At 38.6% G+C, this 18,092-nt stretch overlaps 1 protein-coding gene across 6 annotated transcripts in view; it reads right to left on the minus strand.

Annotated features, from left to right (window-relative positions):
* NCOA3 (nuclear receptor coactivator 3) overlaps window positions 1-18,092 on the minus strand; it is a 122,483-nt gene that overhangs the window by 56,531 nt on the left and 47,860 nt on the right. For 5 of the 6 annotated variants that reach the window (XM_027558329.1, XM_027558334.1, XM_027558333.1 and 2 more), the window contains one exon: window positions 5,752-5,836. The exons of the other annotated variant lie outside the window; for it this stretch is intronic. The gene's annotated coding sequence lies outside the window, so the exon portion shown is untranslated. The remainder of the gene's footprint in view (window positions 1-5,751; window positions 5,837-18,092) is intronic. 6 annotated transcript variants of the gene reach the window in all.

The raw sequence follows: 18,092 nt of genomic DNA on the forward strand, positions 1-18,092 counted from the left end.
CTTCCAGAGAAATTAATCCTCTGGTCTCAGAAACTGTTCAATAAAATACTCTGGCAGTCCAATAGTTAAGACATCACATTTCCATGGCCGGAGACCCAGGTTCAATCCCTGGTCAGAGAGCTAAGACCCTGCATGCTGCACAGCACAGCCCCAAAAATAAATAAATAAAACAGCAATCAAAGAAGTTTCTATGGTTAAAGATATCTTTTTGCTCCTTTTGGCACAGCATGAGAAGAGCCTTTTTTTTTTTTTTTTTTTTAAATTAACTCAAGAATCAACTGTGGGCTTCCAATTTAGGTCAAGAGAGAATAATGAGACTCATCAACTCATTTATGTTGATAAACTAAACAAACTATATTCAAATATCAGAGAACAAACAGTGAGAAATTGTGGTCCCTGAGATTAAGAAAACAACTGGGCATGAGGGGAGAAGGAACAACATGGTAACATGAGCCCTACCATCAGCCAGGCTTCCTTCTAGGAGGCAGTTTTTCCAGATCACAACAGAGGGATGAAGAACTCAAACAGAGCCCAGCAATCTTGCAGAATGGACAAGATAATAACCAGAATTCAGAATGGTCAAGCTGGATAGATATTGCAGGACAGTTTCTCAGAGAGACTGACAAGACTGCAGGGACTAACAAACATATCCTGAGATTTGTACCAAAATCCTGGCTCAGATGGTAAAGCATCTGCCTGCAATGCGGAAGACAAGGTTCAATCCCTGGGTCTGGAAGATCCCCTGGAGAAGGAAATGGCAACCCACTCCAGTACCCTTGCCGGAAAATTCCATGGACGGAGAAGCCTGGTAGGCTACAGTCCATGAGACTGCAAAGAGTTGGACACGGCTGAGCAACTTCACTTTCAGAGAAATCATGACAAAGAAGAAAAAGTTGAAACACTCACACCACCTCTTTCAAGCCTTACTATAAAGCTGCACTGGATTGATGGGCATAAGGATTGATGAATCAATGGAACAGAATAAAGACCAGAAATAGATTCCGACTATGCTGCTAAGTCACTTCAGTCGTGTCCAACTCTGTGTGACCCCACAGACGGCAGCCCACTAGGCTCCTCTGTCCCTGGGATTCTCCAGGCAAGAACACTGGAGTGGGTTGCCATTTCCTTCTCCAATGCATGTAAGTGAAAAGTGAAAGTAAAGTCGGCTAGTCGTGCCCGACTCTTAGCGACCCCATGGACTGCAGCCTACCAGGCTCCTCCATCCATGAGATTTTCCAGGCAAGAGTACTGGAGTGGGTTGCCATTGCCTTCTCCGAGATTCCGACTATATATATATATATGTGTGTGTGTGTGTATATATATATATATATATATATATAAATGGCTTCCCAGGTGGCTCACTGGTAAAGAATCTGCCTGCCAATGCAGAAGACACAGGTTCAATCCCTGGTTCGAGAAGATCTGCTGCAGGAGAAAATGGCAACCTACTCATTATCCTTGCTTGGAAAATTCCTTGGACAGAAGAGCCTGGCGGTTTCAGTCCATGAAGTAGCAGAGTCAGACACAACTGAGGACACACATGTACACACACACAGAAAGTAGCAAAGAGTAGGACACAACTGAGAATGCACATACACACACACACACATACGGAGTAGCAAAGGGTTGTGCACAACTGAGCACACATGTACACACATACACCCACACACACAATTAAAATGCAACACAATGGAAAAAGGAGTCTTCAACAAATAGCCATGGAACAGAATGTCAATGTTTTTAAAAACTTATCCTCAATCCTTTCTTCACACAACATGCAAATATTAAATCAAAATGGATCACAGACCTAAAGATAAAGTTATAGAACTTCTACAACAAAGGAGAAAAATCTTCATCAACTCATTAATAGGCAGAGATCTCTTCACACACTAAAAAACGATTACTCATAAGCAAAAAAAAAATTTATTTTATTCAAAATGCCTATATTCTCAAAAAAAAAAAATTCAAGAATATGAAAAGGGAGACCAAAGAAAGACCAGAAGAAAATACTCTCAAAATATATCTGAAAAGAATCTGTACTCAGAAAAATTTAAGTCATACAATAAGAAAACAAACCACCCAATTTAAGAAATCCACAAAATTTGAACAGACGCTTCATAAAGAGATATAAGTGGAACTTGAACTCTCATAAACTGCAAGTGGAATATAAAATGGTATAGCCACTTTAGAAAACAGTTTCAATTTCTCATAAAGACAAGCACACACTTAACATAAGACAATTACACTCCTGGGTATTTACTCAAGAGGGAAAAAAATCTAAACAAAAACTTGCACTTAAATATTCCTAGAAGCTTTATTCATAGAAGCCAAAAACAGGAAGCCCAATGGAATACTTCTCAGCAATAAAAATAAACTACTGATACACTTAATCATGTGGATGCAGCTAAAAACCACTCAGTAGAATGTATACAGTATGAGAGGGGGAAATAGGCTCTCTCACACATGACTGGTGTGAATCCATATGGCATAATGCTTATGGAGGGTAATTAGACAACATCTAACAAAAACTACATATACATTTACCCTCCAACCTAGTAATCTTACTTCTAAGAATGTATCCTGAAGGTATATCCCCCCAAGAATATGAAAATATATTTTCACAAGGTTATTCATTGCAGCAACATTTTTAACTGCAAAATACTGGAAACAACCTAGGTACTACCCACACAGAGGAAACTGACGGAATAGCCTATGGTGTGTGCACATAATGAAACGATGCTGCTGCTGCTGCTGCTCAGTCCTGTCCAACCCATGGCCACTCTTTGGACTGTAGCCTGCCAGGCTCCTCTATCCGTGAGATTTTTCAGGCAAGAACACTAGAGTGAGTTGCCATTTCCTCCTCCAAGGGATCTTCCCAACCCAGTGACTCAACTTGAATCTCCTGCACTGCAAGTAGACTCTTTTACTGGTGAGCAATTGAGGAAGGAAAAAAAAAAAAAACATACATATATCTGCTTGTCATTACAAAAAGAAAATACAGGAAAACACTCTAGAAAACACTGAAGGTGGCTTCCTCTGAGAAATGGGGAAAATGAGGGTGGAAAAGATACAGAGGGAATGTGTATCTTTTGTGTAATTTTGACCTTTGAAAACGTATTCATATTCTACATAATCAACATAAAACCAGAATCAGAATGAGGAGGAGCATTTTAAAACAAACTGAAACTCAAGCACACAAATAAATAAACCTCATTTCGTTTCAAACAAATATCACAACTACATCATGCAGAAACTAAGGTGGGAAACAAAAACGGGGAGGGAAGGGAAGGTAGGATGAGGGAGGACTAATTCAAGTATTTTAAAAATATAGCATCTTACACCCGAAAATCAACCACTAACACAACACTGTAAATCAACTACTAACCTCCAATAAAAATTTAAAAATGAAAAAATTTTAAATACAAATATGTAAGTCAAAAAAATGAATATAGGATTTCCTCTCAGTCCTGGGCAAAACTATATACAAGTTCCCCACTCACTTTGTTTACTGTAATTAAATGGGCAAAGCAAATCTGAAATGATTTTAGATATATTATAGGACAGACCAAATGAGTAAATGTACTATGTTGGGAACCAAGGCTCTCGTGGTATAAAAATGGACATAAAAATATAAAGTGAGAGGTGCAAAGAAAAAACCCTGCAGATGTGGAGGGAAACTGGACATACTGACATCAACACATGATTTATAAACTACATAGATGCATGTTGCTATGTGTGTGTGTACATGAACAAGCATGTTTATGTATATACATGTACAAACATGCATTTATTTCCTAGCTGTGTCCACTGAAGGGGTCAAGAAGAGAAGACAATCTAGGAGCAACAAGGACACCTACCAAGGATCTTGGTCTCTAATACTATTTCCCACAAGGACACAGGAGCATGATGAAAGAGCTCCACTGGAAACGGAATGAGAAAATGACCATTTTGGAAGCATGACTGTAAAAAATTAGATCAGACAAGAATCATCAATGAATGCTAAATCTAGGGCAAACTGTGATGAGAATCATGGTATTGGCATTGTCTCCCCCATCACTGCTTAAAGAAGGGGAAGAAACTCTAACAGCAGAGAAATCAGGCAACACATTGGCCAAATGATCACAATTAACATCCCAATGAGGGACAGAAGACATCCTGTGCCTCCAGAAGTTGTACATCTTTCTCAGGGTATCACATCACCTATGCAGTATCCCAGCCAAGAACAAATAGCCTCATTCTAACCCTGTTTCAAACAGAAAATGAAGAACATTCTAATAAGGGAGGGGAACGGTTGCAGTCTTCAAAAATGTCAATGTCATACCAGACAAAGAAGAGGCTGGGGAAATATTCCAGGAAAAAGAAGGCTAAAGAAAAATAATAACTACACGTAGTACCTGAGCTTAGACTCATTTCCATTACAAGAAGCAAGGGAGACTGCTGGGAGAGACTTTATTAGGTCAACTGACAAAACTGGAAGATGGACAACAGGTCTATATTAACATCCATTTATGAAGCTGATAACCGTACAATGGTTGTATGAGAGAATGCCCTATTCGTAGGAAATAAAGCAGAAGTATTAGAGGAAAGAAACACATTCTATGGAACATAACCCTCATATAATTCAAAAAAGAGAGGAAAGAGTAAGAGCCCACATAAATGCAAATAATAAAACCAGAGAGTGAATCTGACTAAGGATATCTAGATAATTCTTTATCTATTTTTAACTTTTGTAAACTGGAAATTTCCAAATAAAGTTTTGTTTTTTAAGATAAATACTATGGAGATAGTTCTCTACTATGTTCAGAATATAATGGGTGTATCCCATAATTAACTGAAGGATTTTATTGGGAAATAGCACGAGTTGAAACTGGAGGCCTAGATAAAGTATCAGATAAAGGACTGTTTCAAATGTAAGCGAGAGGAGTTTGTATTTTTTTTCTGTAAGCCAGGAACAGTCGTACAAAGCTCATAACAGAAGAGAGACTTGATTAAAGGGATATACTGAAGATATACTGAAGCAAATTTTCAAGTGGGTTGAAACAGTATAGATAAGAAGCAGTAAAGGGACATTTCAAACACAAGCATGAAATTACGGGGTCTTGGCCTAGGAAGCTAAGATTGGTAACAGAAAGTTCACCGAATAGAGGAGACATGAAAATAGAAAACCAGATAAGGCTTGTTTACTAAAAATATCAAAGGGGGTAGGATTCAAAGATGACTCAGATTTCAAGCCCAGCCAACCAAGAGAATAATAATGTTACTAACAAAAAGAAACTGAACCACCTAAGCAAGGCGTAAGTGCTTTCGTGGCTATTAGACAGTTTTTTCATTCTCATTTTTCCTATCCTGATGCAATAACAAAAGTTAGGAGAGGAGTCAGTTGAAATGTTACACACCAGCACAAGCAATCTGTGGAAACTAGCCTCCGAAAGGTGAAACAGTCAAAATGGATGGAGCTGATTCCGATTTTAAGTGCCATTAAAATATTCACACATAAGAAGAAGAGGGCTGATGGCAGCATCTCATGTTAAACTGTAACATACTCCTTCCCTCCAAATTTATATTTGTATATAGAATATACATATATATTAACTTATTCCAAGACCCTTCATTCAACTAACAGTATGATTAAAGAGGACAACGTAACATATAAAACAAGCTTAAAATGAAATCATAAAATCACAAAGTGTGTAGTATCTTCAGAAGGTGAAGTCAGAAAATTACAAAGGATCCAAAGGAAAACTGAATTACCTGGCTAACCAGTCAAATGCTGTTCAAGCAGTTTATGTTTGTTTTTATTGGTCTCTGACTCCACTGTTCAGCAAGTATTTTGATCCTGAGGACAAAAACAAATAAAAAAAAGGGTATTGATTTTTATTGCCCTTTCTGAATATAAATATTATTATTAGTCACACACAAGTTAACTTTTCCCACCTTTCCCGTCCCTGGACATAAGAAACAAAACTAACAAAAAGTTACCAAGTATGAAGCCTCTTCCTAGGAATTTGAACTTGATGCCTTATTTTGCCATATATTACTACTTCTGTTTAAAAAAAAAAAATTAGGCAGGGCATACACAATACAATCCGTCACAGTTTGTAAACATGGATAATGCAAAGTAGTGATGAAGGAGACTAGCCCAAGTTCTGAAGAGTGATGAAACCAGATGGGTAATCTGAACTTCGGATGTTCCCCCCCAAGTCCAAAGGGAATGCTCAACAAATTAACAATTTAAAACAATATAAATATCCTGTAAGAATCTAATTAAATCCTCAAGTCCAAAAAAGATAAATACCCACCAGATAGATAGATAAAGCAACCAAGGAAAAGGGAGAAAGAAAAAAAAAGTACTGGATATTTTCTTCCCCTTTAGGAAAGGATACATCATTTCATTCACCAAAAAAAAAAAAAAATTATTTTAAACAGGAGACAGGTAAATGAAGGACAGTTCTTCAAAATAAACTTCAATAAATATGAGAGCATACAGAACTGCAGACTTCTGCACTTGAGGAAATGTGGAGCAGGCTCTAGTCCAACAAAAAAGTGAGCCAATAAAAACATTCACTCTCACCTTACGATTTTCCAAATGAGACAAAGCACACTCTGACTACCACTAATTCTAGAGCTATCTGTAGATTCAACAACCATAGCTAAGCTCTTAAGTTAATAGCATTTGTGCTGGAACTGGCAGGTCTGCTGAGAAAGGATGGAAGGAAAAATGATACACTCACAAGTTCCAAGTAACAAACACATCACAGTCATGGCCAATCCACATAGTAGATAGGAGACAACCAACCACAATCTAGGTGCATGATGTGAAGGATCTGTTGCACTTTTGAAATTCAAATTAAAGGTGAGGAACAGGGGGATGAGGGTTGAGGGCAGAAGGATATCACATCATAACGTTGTTGACGAAGGGAGAAGAAAATCTAGGTAATATATAAGTGGCATGCAATTAAAGTTATAAGAGGAACTGCTGTATCTAGTACCGTGTCTACTAATAATCACAGTAGTCTCCAGCTTATCACTGAGACAATGCCAAAAGTTAGCTAGTTCTTGGACCGCATCTTCCAATCCACAATAGTACATATAGGTTCTTAACATAATAGCTAAAGAGCAGAAGCTTCAGAGCCCACCAGATCTAGAGCCAACCAACTCCTAGCTCTTTCACTTACTGGTCTGGTAACCCTGGGTCAATGTAAGACATCTTTGAGCCTTAGATTTCTCATCTTAAAATAGGTATCACAACTCATAAGGTTCTTGTGACAATTAAGTGAAAATGCTTAAATTACTTACTGCTGCTGCTAAGTCGCTTCAGTCGTGTCCGACTCTGTGCGACCCCATAGATGGCAGCCCACCAGGCTCCCCCGTCCCTGGGATTCTCCAGGCAAGAACACTGGAGTGGGTTGCCATTTCCTTCTCCAATGCATGAAAGTGAAAAGTGAAAGTGAAGTCACTCAGTCGTGTCTGACTCTTAGCGACCCCATGGACTGCAGCCATGGGATTTTCTGTCCATGGGATTTTCCAGGCAAGAGTACTGGAGATTGCCTTCTCCAAAATTACTTACTAGTAGCTAGTATATACAAGCTCAATAAATAAAAACAATTATTAGCCAAACAAGACTATCTGACACATAGTATAACAAGAGTTTCTAAGCACACTGAAATAAAAAACAGGAGAAAACACAAACAACTTTGGTTTTTAAATGAATTGAGCTTCCCTGGTAGCTCAGTCGGTAAAGAATCCTACTGCAATGCAGAAGACCCTGGTTCAATTCCTGGGTTGGGAAGATCTGCTGGAGAAGGGATAGACTACCCACTCCAGTATTCCTGGGCTTCCCTGATGGCTCAGGTGGAAAAGAATTCACCTGCAATGTAGGAGACCTAGGTTCCACCCCTGGGTTGGGATCCCCTGGAGAAGGGAAAAGGCTACTCACTCCAGTATTCTGACCTGGAGAATTCCAAGGACTGTATGTATAGTCCATGGGGTTGCAAAGAGTCAGACATGACTGAGCGACTTTAATTCATTAATTCACTCAATTCAATGTTTTATAACTTGAATTTTTATATTTAATTTAACTAGAGGACAGTGGAGGGGGAAAAGGTAGGCAAAAGTCCTGTAAAGAAAGTTCAAGGTTTTCTGGCCCTAGTTTTAAATCAAATTTCATCTCAGAAATGGTTCTTTTGTACTTCCCTGGCAGTCTAGTGGCTAAGAATCCACCTGCCAATGGAAGGAACACGGGTTCAATCTCTAGTCTGGGAAGATTCCACGTGCCTCAGAGCAACTCGGCCAGTACACAACTACTGAGCTCGAGCTCTAGAGCCCGCGAGCCTCAAACATAAGAGAAGCCGCAGGACTGAGAAGCTCGCACATCCCCACCAAGCAGAGCCCCGCTAACCACAGCTAGAGAAAGCCTGCACGCAGCAATGCATGCCAGTGCTGCCAAAAATAAACAAATAAATGTAATTTTTAAAGAGAAATGGTTCTTTTGTTGCTGCTCCTTTTGAGAGGTAAGGAGGAGTTCATGGGGCGACATTAGTACTTAGAGAACAAGATAGGTGGGCAGGAAAAGGCATCTGAGTCAGAATGTACCTAATGACTGATCCAGGGAACAAGCACTGCTGCCTAATGTGAAAAGCTGGTGAGAGCGCCTACATTCATGCTCAAGCATTGCTGTACTGCCGATGAGAACTATCCGAAGGAGTACTGACACAGCCAATCTGTACCCCATAACCCCCAGAACATAAAGGAGTACCATCTAAAAAGTTCTCCTCTCCCAGGAAGTGTGCAGCTGGATTAGAGGCCCCCAAAGGCGATGGCACCCCACGCCGGTACTCTTGCCTGGAAAATCCCATGGACGGAGGAGCCTGGTGGGCTGCAGTCCATGGGGTCGCTAGGAGTCGGACACGACTGAGTGACTTCACTTTCACTTTTCACTTTCGTGCACTGGAGAAGGAAATGGCGACCCACTCCAGTGTTCTTGCCTGGAGAATCCCAGGGACCGGGGAGCCTGGTCTATGGGGTCACACAGAGTCAGACACGACTGAAGTGACTTACCAGCAAATAATCAGAGCAACGACTGGCTTGCTTACCAGCAAACTGCAAGGAGTAGGTAATCTAAAAAGTACTATCTACCAAGATCCTGTTAAGTATGGAACCGCTGGGACACTGCAGTTGACTAGTCTAGAATCAAGATTCTGAAAAGGCAACAGTCAGAGCAGATTTCCTAGGACTGTACTTTTTGTTTGTTTGTTTGTTTAGTCGCTAAGTTGTGTCTGATTCTTTTTGCGAGCGCGTGGTCTGTAGCCAACCAGGTTCCTATGTCTATGGGATTTCCCAGGCACTAATACTGGAATGGATTGTCACTTCCTTCTCCTAGGGATCTTCCTGACCCAGGGGCTGAACCCGTATATCCTGCATTGGCAGGTGGATTCTATACCATTGAGCCACCAGGGAAGCCCCAATTTGTCTACTAGAATTAACATAAAGGTGACCGATGAGATCCACATTATCAAAACCTGCATCACTAGAAAGCTACTGGGGGCTTGGGAAGATCAAACTGAGCTTTGTTAATAAGAGCTAGTCTGAGAAGATGTGCCTCGAGGCCAGAACAAAGAATCAAACTGGGGGAGGGGAGCTGAGAGGAAAATCCAAACTACAGAATGCTGATGCTGGGAAACACCAACTGACAGAGAGAGGCCACTGAATATTATGAACGTGTTTTTCTTTTGCTATTGAGCACGGAAGGGGGCAAAGACTCTACTATTAATCATATTAAGCTCATTATTCTCTCCATGCTGCTGCAGGCAGGGCTCCCAGGGACTCCCTCCTCAGTTTCCTAAAATCATAGATGGAGATGGGGAACCACCATCTTTGGGAAAAGCCAGCTGTTGCCCACTCGTCTTTAAAGCGATACACAATCAGTTTGTGCACCAATTAAACATCCCGTTTACTTAAAGATTACGTAATACTGGCACAAAGAACAGGGTTTTTTTGCAGTTGAGATTATTTATCAAACAATAAATATATCCTCTGTCAAAACTGTTAACACCAAATTTTACTTACAACAATCAACTACAACCAATCTAATCAAAGGGGAAAGAAAATTATATAAAAAGATGCTACTGTTTTTAAAGCTATATAAACTTCACAGAAAAAAAGAATTTTCTCTTTAAATGTATTAGTCCATTATTTCGTGTTCAAGTAAATAAGGAAAAATGTATTTGGTACCCAAGAGAATACTGGGAATACACTGACGACAAACTTTCAAAAATACCAGTCTTTCTGACAAGGGGAGTAGGAATTATTTCAAATTATAGCACATGCAGGCTTAGTAAAGTAAGGACAGGGTTAAAAAAAAAATACTTGACATGTATTACCACCCAGCCTATGATGTATATTAGAAAAGACCAAATTGATTTATAATAACTTATTCTGAATAGTCATTTAATAAGTTTTAATAAATGTTTAGTTCTACGTAGAATCAATCTGAAAATTTTAAAGAGGCAGTTAAAAAAGAAACTTTAGTTTCAGAAAACCTAGGTTTTGGAAGTTCAGATTCATAACCTTGGGGAAGGCATTTAATTCACTTAAATGTTTGCTCTGCACCCATCAGATGCCAGGTGCTGCACAGGCCCTCCAAAGTGTAAGCAAAATATGGTTCCTGCTATTAGGAAAGGAGTAGCAGGTACAAACAGCCACTATAGTTTCTGAAATGAAAACTAAGTTCCCTCAGTAAGTATCTGCTGAGCATCAACTCTGCCAGACACCAGGGATATAAGGAGGAACCAAAGACGAAGGCACAGTCTGACAACAGTGTCAATGGAGAGGGAAGCGGACGGTCCTGCGTGTTCACGGGTTTCTGTGGTGACTGTAAAGCACTGTTTACACGTGAATGGAAGACGAATCCAGGACCGTTTACCTCATTCAAGAAAAAAAAGCGGGGGGGGATTATTAACAAACTTTGAATGTACAGATAATTTCTGCAATTATTCTCCATAGTTAGAAATGAAATGCCAATTGAGTTTCTTTATAACAAAAGACAAAGGCAAAGAAGAAAAAAAAAACTTTTGTTAAAACATTAGGCATTTACGTAAAAATCAAAAGAGACATAGGAAACATTAATGGGGTATATAAAGGTTGCTGAATATGAAAGCTTTTTTTTTTATTTTATTTTATATGAAAGCTATTTTTAACTCAACACATTCAGGAAATCGTGCCATATATTTCGCTTACACTACGATACTATCCACTGATGAACAATGGCAGTAAATACGACCATTCTGCATTTTTAAAATTACCTTGAGATTAAGGAGAAAACTAAAAAATCCAGTTGGCAGACCAGTTTATTAACAAGCTCCCTATCTCTGGCTGAGTTGTAGCTAGTAATGACATGGTTGCTAAAACAGGCATGGAGCCAGCCGCTTGCTGGTGCTTGTTCTGCTTCCCTCTCCCCCCTCTCCTGGAAAAACCGCATGCAGTGTTGCACGATCATACAAAATAAATACAGGAAAGCGGGTGGGAGGGGTTGGGTGGAGAGGTGAGCTGAAGCTCTGGGCTCCACCAGTGGAAGGCGTTCCACAAGAATTGCTACAGGGTCAAAAGTTTACAGTGGTTTCAATTTCACCTTTTAGCAGCCAATCAGGAAACAGGGACTGAACGCTGACCCTCAGGCTGCAAATGAACATTAACTCATTGGCTACCAGGATTATATGTATTCCTTTTCTCTTAAGGCGTTCCTTTCTCCTTCTTAGGGGGGAATGGGGGGCATGGGAAGGTGGCAGCAGAGGAGGAGGCAAAGAACATTTTAAGTTCAAAGTGACAATTTTATTGAAGACCATGTATTTTAAAACAGGTATTTGAGTGGAGAAAAATGATCGAGTCATTTTCCTTGAAATTCTCCTGGAGTATCTAACAAACCAATTAATGATGTTGGTATCGAGACAAAGAGTGAACTTAGGCAGGTTACAGATAGATTTATCTCCATGAGGCTGCAATTCTAAGAACAAGTTACAATACGATCACAGATAATGCTGATTATGTTTCCAGTAAATAATAACTCAGATGTTGAAGCCATTAAAGTATTTATCTAACCCCAATTTTTTATTTCCATAGGTTCTCTATCTCCTCTCCTAATCATTAATAAGCACATACCATGCCTGTACTTTTCATACTGTACATCTACCAAAATGCAGGTACAGCTCATAAAGTTTAAGCTTTCTTTTTCTGTATTTCTCTTCTAAAACAGTTCAGTACACACAAGTGACTCCTATACAAAATAAACTCAAGAGTGAACCCCTTGGCAATAGATGCGACCGAGTTCCAAGTTTTTTTTTTATGTAAATTTCTCCCAAATGTAGAAAACGTTAGCAAACTAATCCATGAAATATTCTTTTCTACATATAACACTGAACAAGGTTAAAATAAAGATCTGTACGACACAAACCTTAACTATCCTACATTTAAAAACTAGATTTCTTTGACTATATTAACTGCTGTATCATAATGATCAGCTAAAAGTGAAGAAGCAACTGTGTGAATTTGTAGTTAGAATATTTCTCATAAATACAATAGGTGGTAAATTTTAGCAGCCCTGCTGACTTAATCTTCTGTTATATGTAGAAGTCCCTGTAGGTACTGCCACTACATAAGAAAATGATTCCAAGCAGGATATTAGTTTTCTTATCCAAACCAACACAGTAAGATCAAAGTCATTTCTGCACCCAAAGATAAACTATATACAAAAGTATCTCTCTTAATACATGTTTACTAAAGGGCCCCAAAATAAATTCATAGTGTATAAATCTTCCACAATAATTTAATGTAGCTATTATTAAATTTATAGCTTATTTTTTTTAATATTTTGATATAAATAATATATTAAATACAATACTAAATTGTATTTAATGTAGCTAAATAGTAAATAAGTTTGATGCTAACATACAGGACTTTCTTTTTATTCAGCATTAAAGCAAGTTAATTTTCTAGCAACAACTCCCAAACCTTCATGATTTAGGTATATGCACATTTGGCCATTAATAGTCTTTACTTTTAAAATCTAGGTGTTTTTTTTTTTTTAACATGGCTTACAAAGCTTTTTTAATGTATTACATTGGAGGAGTCTTCTGTATATCTTCTTTTTACAAGATGGCCTCATTCTGAAAGAAAATGGATGCGATAAAATTTTACATCAAGTCAGCATGTTAGCAAGAAGCTTTTTGTGTGTTCTGAATTTGATTAATACAAGCCAAGGTCACTTCCTGAAAGATGCCTACCATTGCAGCTGCAGGCAAACTAGGCCCCAGTGTAAAGCTGGGGGAAGGGAATGGGTGATGGCATTTATTAACACTGAGAAGGGCTTCCACCTCCACCAGCAGCAATTAAAGGAGGGGAAACAAGGAGATCCCAGAATTCTTGGCATGTAAAGATTAAAATATCTGCACTCCTTAATATTTAAAAACAGAAATGTAATCAATATATAATATAATACTCATGTCAAAATTACAAAGATATCCTCAGTACATATACTATACAAACCATCTAATACCAAACACTGAAGTAAACTTAGCATTCAACACAATACGACCTGCACTTGCTATGCAAAACGCCTGCAAAGGCAGATACAGCAGTGGAAGAAAATAGAATCAAGAGATTCAAATTTCTCTTATCTAAAACCAACGGTGGCCTAAACATCAGAAAAGCAGAAATCCAAAATACAAGAGCCTGTATCGTAAAATGTTTACAAAAGTTTTGTACTGAAATCCAATTCAATTTTCTTATCAACATGAACACAGATATTATGTCCATGCTCAAAAACATCAATATATACATCATCCGCAACCAGAACAAAACTTCTCCCTGAAGAATAACGTCAAAATTTAACTGAGCCGTTACTATGAACAGCTGGGGAACTATACAAAGTACATCGCCTGTCCTGAGTTCCGTATACATTTCGACTGGATAAAATATAGGCAGAGTCAAGGAAATCTACAAACCACTTATTATTTTCTCTATATGTAACTGGGAAAATTACACTGACTTTGTGTGTCTAATTTTTCTTACCCACCAAATGGAAGATATGCCTGAACCAAGATACTCCAAGGAGATATCATCAGCAACATGCTTTTAATGGTTGTATAATAAACGTAAAACCTGGTCCTTTTTTTAATTGTCAACATGTTCAAACCCATTATATTTCTATTTTCTACATAAATTGAGAATATAATTTTTCCCTCCCTTATGCTCCCCATCCTTTCATTCTAACTTGAACAACAAAAATAAAATGATATTACATGCACAAGTTCAAACAAACTGATGCTGTTTTAAGTCTTTTACCTTTCAATGACTGGCAAGAAAAAGCTATTATTTAATTGGCAGAGAGTATTCTGTATACATAAAGGGCTTTTTAAAATCATCTTAGAAAAAGGAAGGCAACTAAGCAAAAAAATATTGTGAGTAGTCCTGAATCCAGATAATCTAGTAGCTGGGCCTGGCAAAGGAAGGCATTCAGAAGAATTCAATGAGACCTAATCACATGCCTTTGCGACAGAACAAACCCTAAAAATGAACACAGAGTAAATTAGCTATTTATATACCTTCTCCCCAGGACAGGGGAATACATTTTTCCTCAATTTCTCCTATCCTCTATATTATTTCTTTCCATCACATGTTACTCCAAAAATAACTCAGAACAAAAGCACAGAGTTCAACAGTAGGTAGCGAGCTTCTTGTCACAAACCAACCCAGGCATGGAAAGTGCAGTTTTCCTGGCATCTCCAACTGAATCATTCTTCTCCCCTAGTTTTATCTGAGTACCCAAAGCACTCTGCATTTGGAAAATAAGACTGACTAAATGGGGTACAGCAGTCAGTGGTCTGGTTCTCCTCCCATACTAATGCAGCTTCTATGTCAAAAATGGAACCTAAAAAGAAACGTTGACTATCAAAATAAACAAGATACCAGCATGCATGTCTCCTTGCTCTGTCAAAGTGGTTCACAGACATAAGTCTGAGAATCACACTCTAAGATTCACAGAACAAGTGTTTTCTGTTTTTGTTTTTTTTAATTCAAATGTTTTCTATGGCTTCAAACTGGATGGACTGGCTATCTGGTAATTGAAAATTTTGTTTAAAAAATACATATACCATACAAAATGATATTATTAATCAGTAATAATGTAGCTGGGCTGCCAATTGGAGATGGTTCAATCCCAGGGGTCAGAAAGTTCCCCTCAAGAAGGAAATGGCAACCCACTCCTGTATTCTTGCCTGGGATGGGCAGAGGAGCCTGACAGGCTGCAGTCCATGGGGTCACAGAGTCAGATACAACTCAGCGACTGAACCACATCAAATAATATAGCTGTGCCATATGCTTATTCTCTGAAAAGCACATTAGACTATAAGCCTCAACCATACCTTTCAAGTGAAAAAGGTAATATGTTGTTGCTACATTCACTTCACAATGTTTGCTGAAATTATATTCTACAAGACTGCTATTCCAGGTTCTGTGGATACAAAGGTAAACAAGACAGGAGGCCCTCACAGAAGCCCTTAAATTCAAAGCGCCTCATTCCTGGGCAAAGGAAGCTGCTCGGAGGAGTTCAAAAAGACCGAAGCACTTGTCTGTGAGATAAAATAAACCCTAAAGATGGACAAAGGATAAAAATCACAGGGTTAACATTTTACTGGATATTAACAATACACAAGATATTTCCAAAAGGCATTTCCAGAAAGTGATTAAGCGCCATAAAGGAAATAAACAGGGTGATACGATACAGAAGAGGAGAGACGTAGGAAGAGAGAAGTAATTTCAGGTCAGGAAAGGGCTCTGAAGATGCAACATTTAATCTGAGAGCTGAAAGGAACCAACCAAGCGAAGAGAGCTCCAGGCAGATAGCAGACAGGACTGTATATAATAGTCTAATAGATAATGAAATTTATTGGGACGGGGGGACCCACAGTGCACAGCATGCAGCACCTTAGTTCCCTAACCGGTGATTAACCCAGGCCCTAGGCAGCGAATGCTCAGAATCCTAACCACTGGACCACCACGGAATTCCCATGAAATTAACAATTATTAATGATAATGAAATTGATTAGGTCCAATAGACTCAATCTTCCCACTTCTAGTCTGGAACCCACGCTATAGGCCAATGGGAACTTGAAAATTCTGTGCTAGTAACCTATTTCAATTTAAAATTTAGATTTAATAAAAATTCATGAGAGAACGGTACTTAAAGCCAGGACACAACATAACTTTCTAGAAAGTATTATTAGTAATAGACAGGAAAAAGAAGTATTACTAAAACAATGCTTATTCAATAGATTCAGATGAAAAAAACAGATTCAAATCCCAGCTCTTCTAATAACATTACCTCCACCACCCATTACTTCCTCTATAAATTAAGGATAACATCTCTCGCCCTACCTATCTCCAGGGGCAGTTATGAATGTCTGAGATCCTTATTGCCACCATCATTGTCAGGAAAAGCCATGTCTCTTAGTGGAAAAAACATACAGTCCATCCACTGATTAAGGGAGACTCCCATGGCCTCACACTTGAATGCATTTGTTATTTAGATCCAGCTTCTTAGAATACTGCATGTATCTGGCTTCCCAACTTCACAGGAAATTAGAGACTATTAGAAGCAATAAAGTATTTATTAACAAGAAAGTACAGCTAACTGGCAAGCAAAAGATAGTGAAGGAAAATAGGAAAAAAATAATTTTTATTTAAGAAAGGCAAACAAAAACTCTTAGGAGTGGCCTAGACTCATTCAACCTAATGAGAAGCATTCCTGTTCAATTCAAGAGGTACAAAAGGTGTCACACATAGCCAAAAAAAAAAAAAATTAATGATGTCCCTAATGTCCTGAACCGTTTAAGAAAAGATTAAATACACTTACTGCTTGAAAGAGAGAAGTTTAAATACACATAAGGATTTCAATATCTGCGGGTTAATTTTTTTTTTTTAAACAAGCTTTGTGCCTTAACGGTTGTTGCTGGGGAGGGGTAAGGTTGTTATGACTGTGGTGACAGCAACAGAATAGAATAGTTACACAGGTAGTTGTAGAAGTCCCAGTAAGAGATTATAGATAGAGAGGGAAGCCTAGAAACTTTGGCAGACCACTCTAAGTTAATGATGGCTCAAGAAACATTGTGGAATGAAGCAGGCTTGCTTAACTACAAAGCAGGAAATACAGTCCCAGGTCATTTAATGAAAGAAAACTGTTACCACCCCTCTGCTGATTTGAATAAGCACTACGTCAGTCCTAGTCTGACCTCAGAAGGTCACTCTTCTGCCCAGTATGAAGGAGGAGCTCTAACATCTACTCAAAGTATGAGAAAGAAACCGTCTTTTTCCCCTCTTTCCTTTGATTATAAACATGTAGCCCTCAGGGCAGAACCCCTCACCTCTCAGCTTGCATCTCTCACAAGCATCCTATACTAATAAACACCTCTAGACCATCACTTTGCCTCTTGCCGAATTCCTTCTGCACTGAGACACAAAGAACCTGAGCCTCATCAAGTCCAGACACCAGATGAATGGTTCTAATCTAAAAATCATGGGTTCAAGTCCCAATCAGAGGTACACAGTTTCAGTGGGATCTTAGTTCCTGACTCGCACTTCAGCATTGGAAGCAGGGAGTCCTAACCACTGGATCACCAAGGAATTCATGATACTATTTTTTTTAATGAAAGGAGAAAACAAATATACTAAAATGTTAACATTTGAAGAATGTGAGTGAAGGGCACCCAGGAAGTCTTAATCATGCAACTTCTAAATTAAGTCCCAAACTAAGAAGAAATAAAAAATAAAACGTAAATAAGACTGGGAGAAAATACCTGCAGTGTATAAACAGACAAGGAACAAAAACTCACAATATACAGGAGCTCTCACAAATCAGTAAGAAAAGACAACATAAGAGGGAAAATGGGCAAAAAATCAAAATAGGCAGTTCACTGTCATACAAATGGTCAGTAAAACACAGTAAAACAAGCACAATTCTTCCAAGGATTCTTCCATCGTACCCTGCAGTCTCTCCATTCACCTATTGAATAACATCTCGATTCCTTTCAATTTGGGGCAGTTAT

Source organism: Bos indicus x Bos taurus, chromosome 13 (assembly GCF_003369695.1).
Source record: "Bos indicus x Bos taurus breed Angus x Brahman F1 hybrid chromosome 13, Bos_hybrid_MaternalHap_v2.0, whole genome shotgun sequence".
Lineage (NCBI taxonomy): Eukaryota > Metazoa > Chordata > Mammalia > Artiodactyla > Bovidae > Bos > Bos indicus x Bos taurus.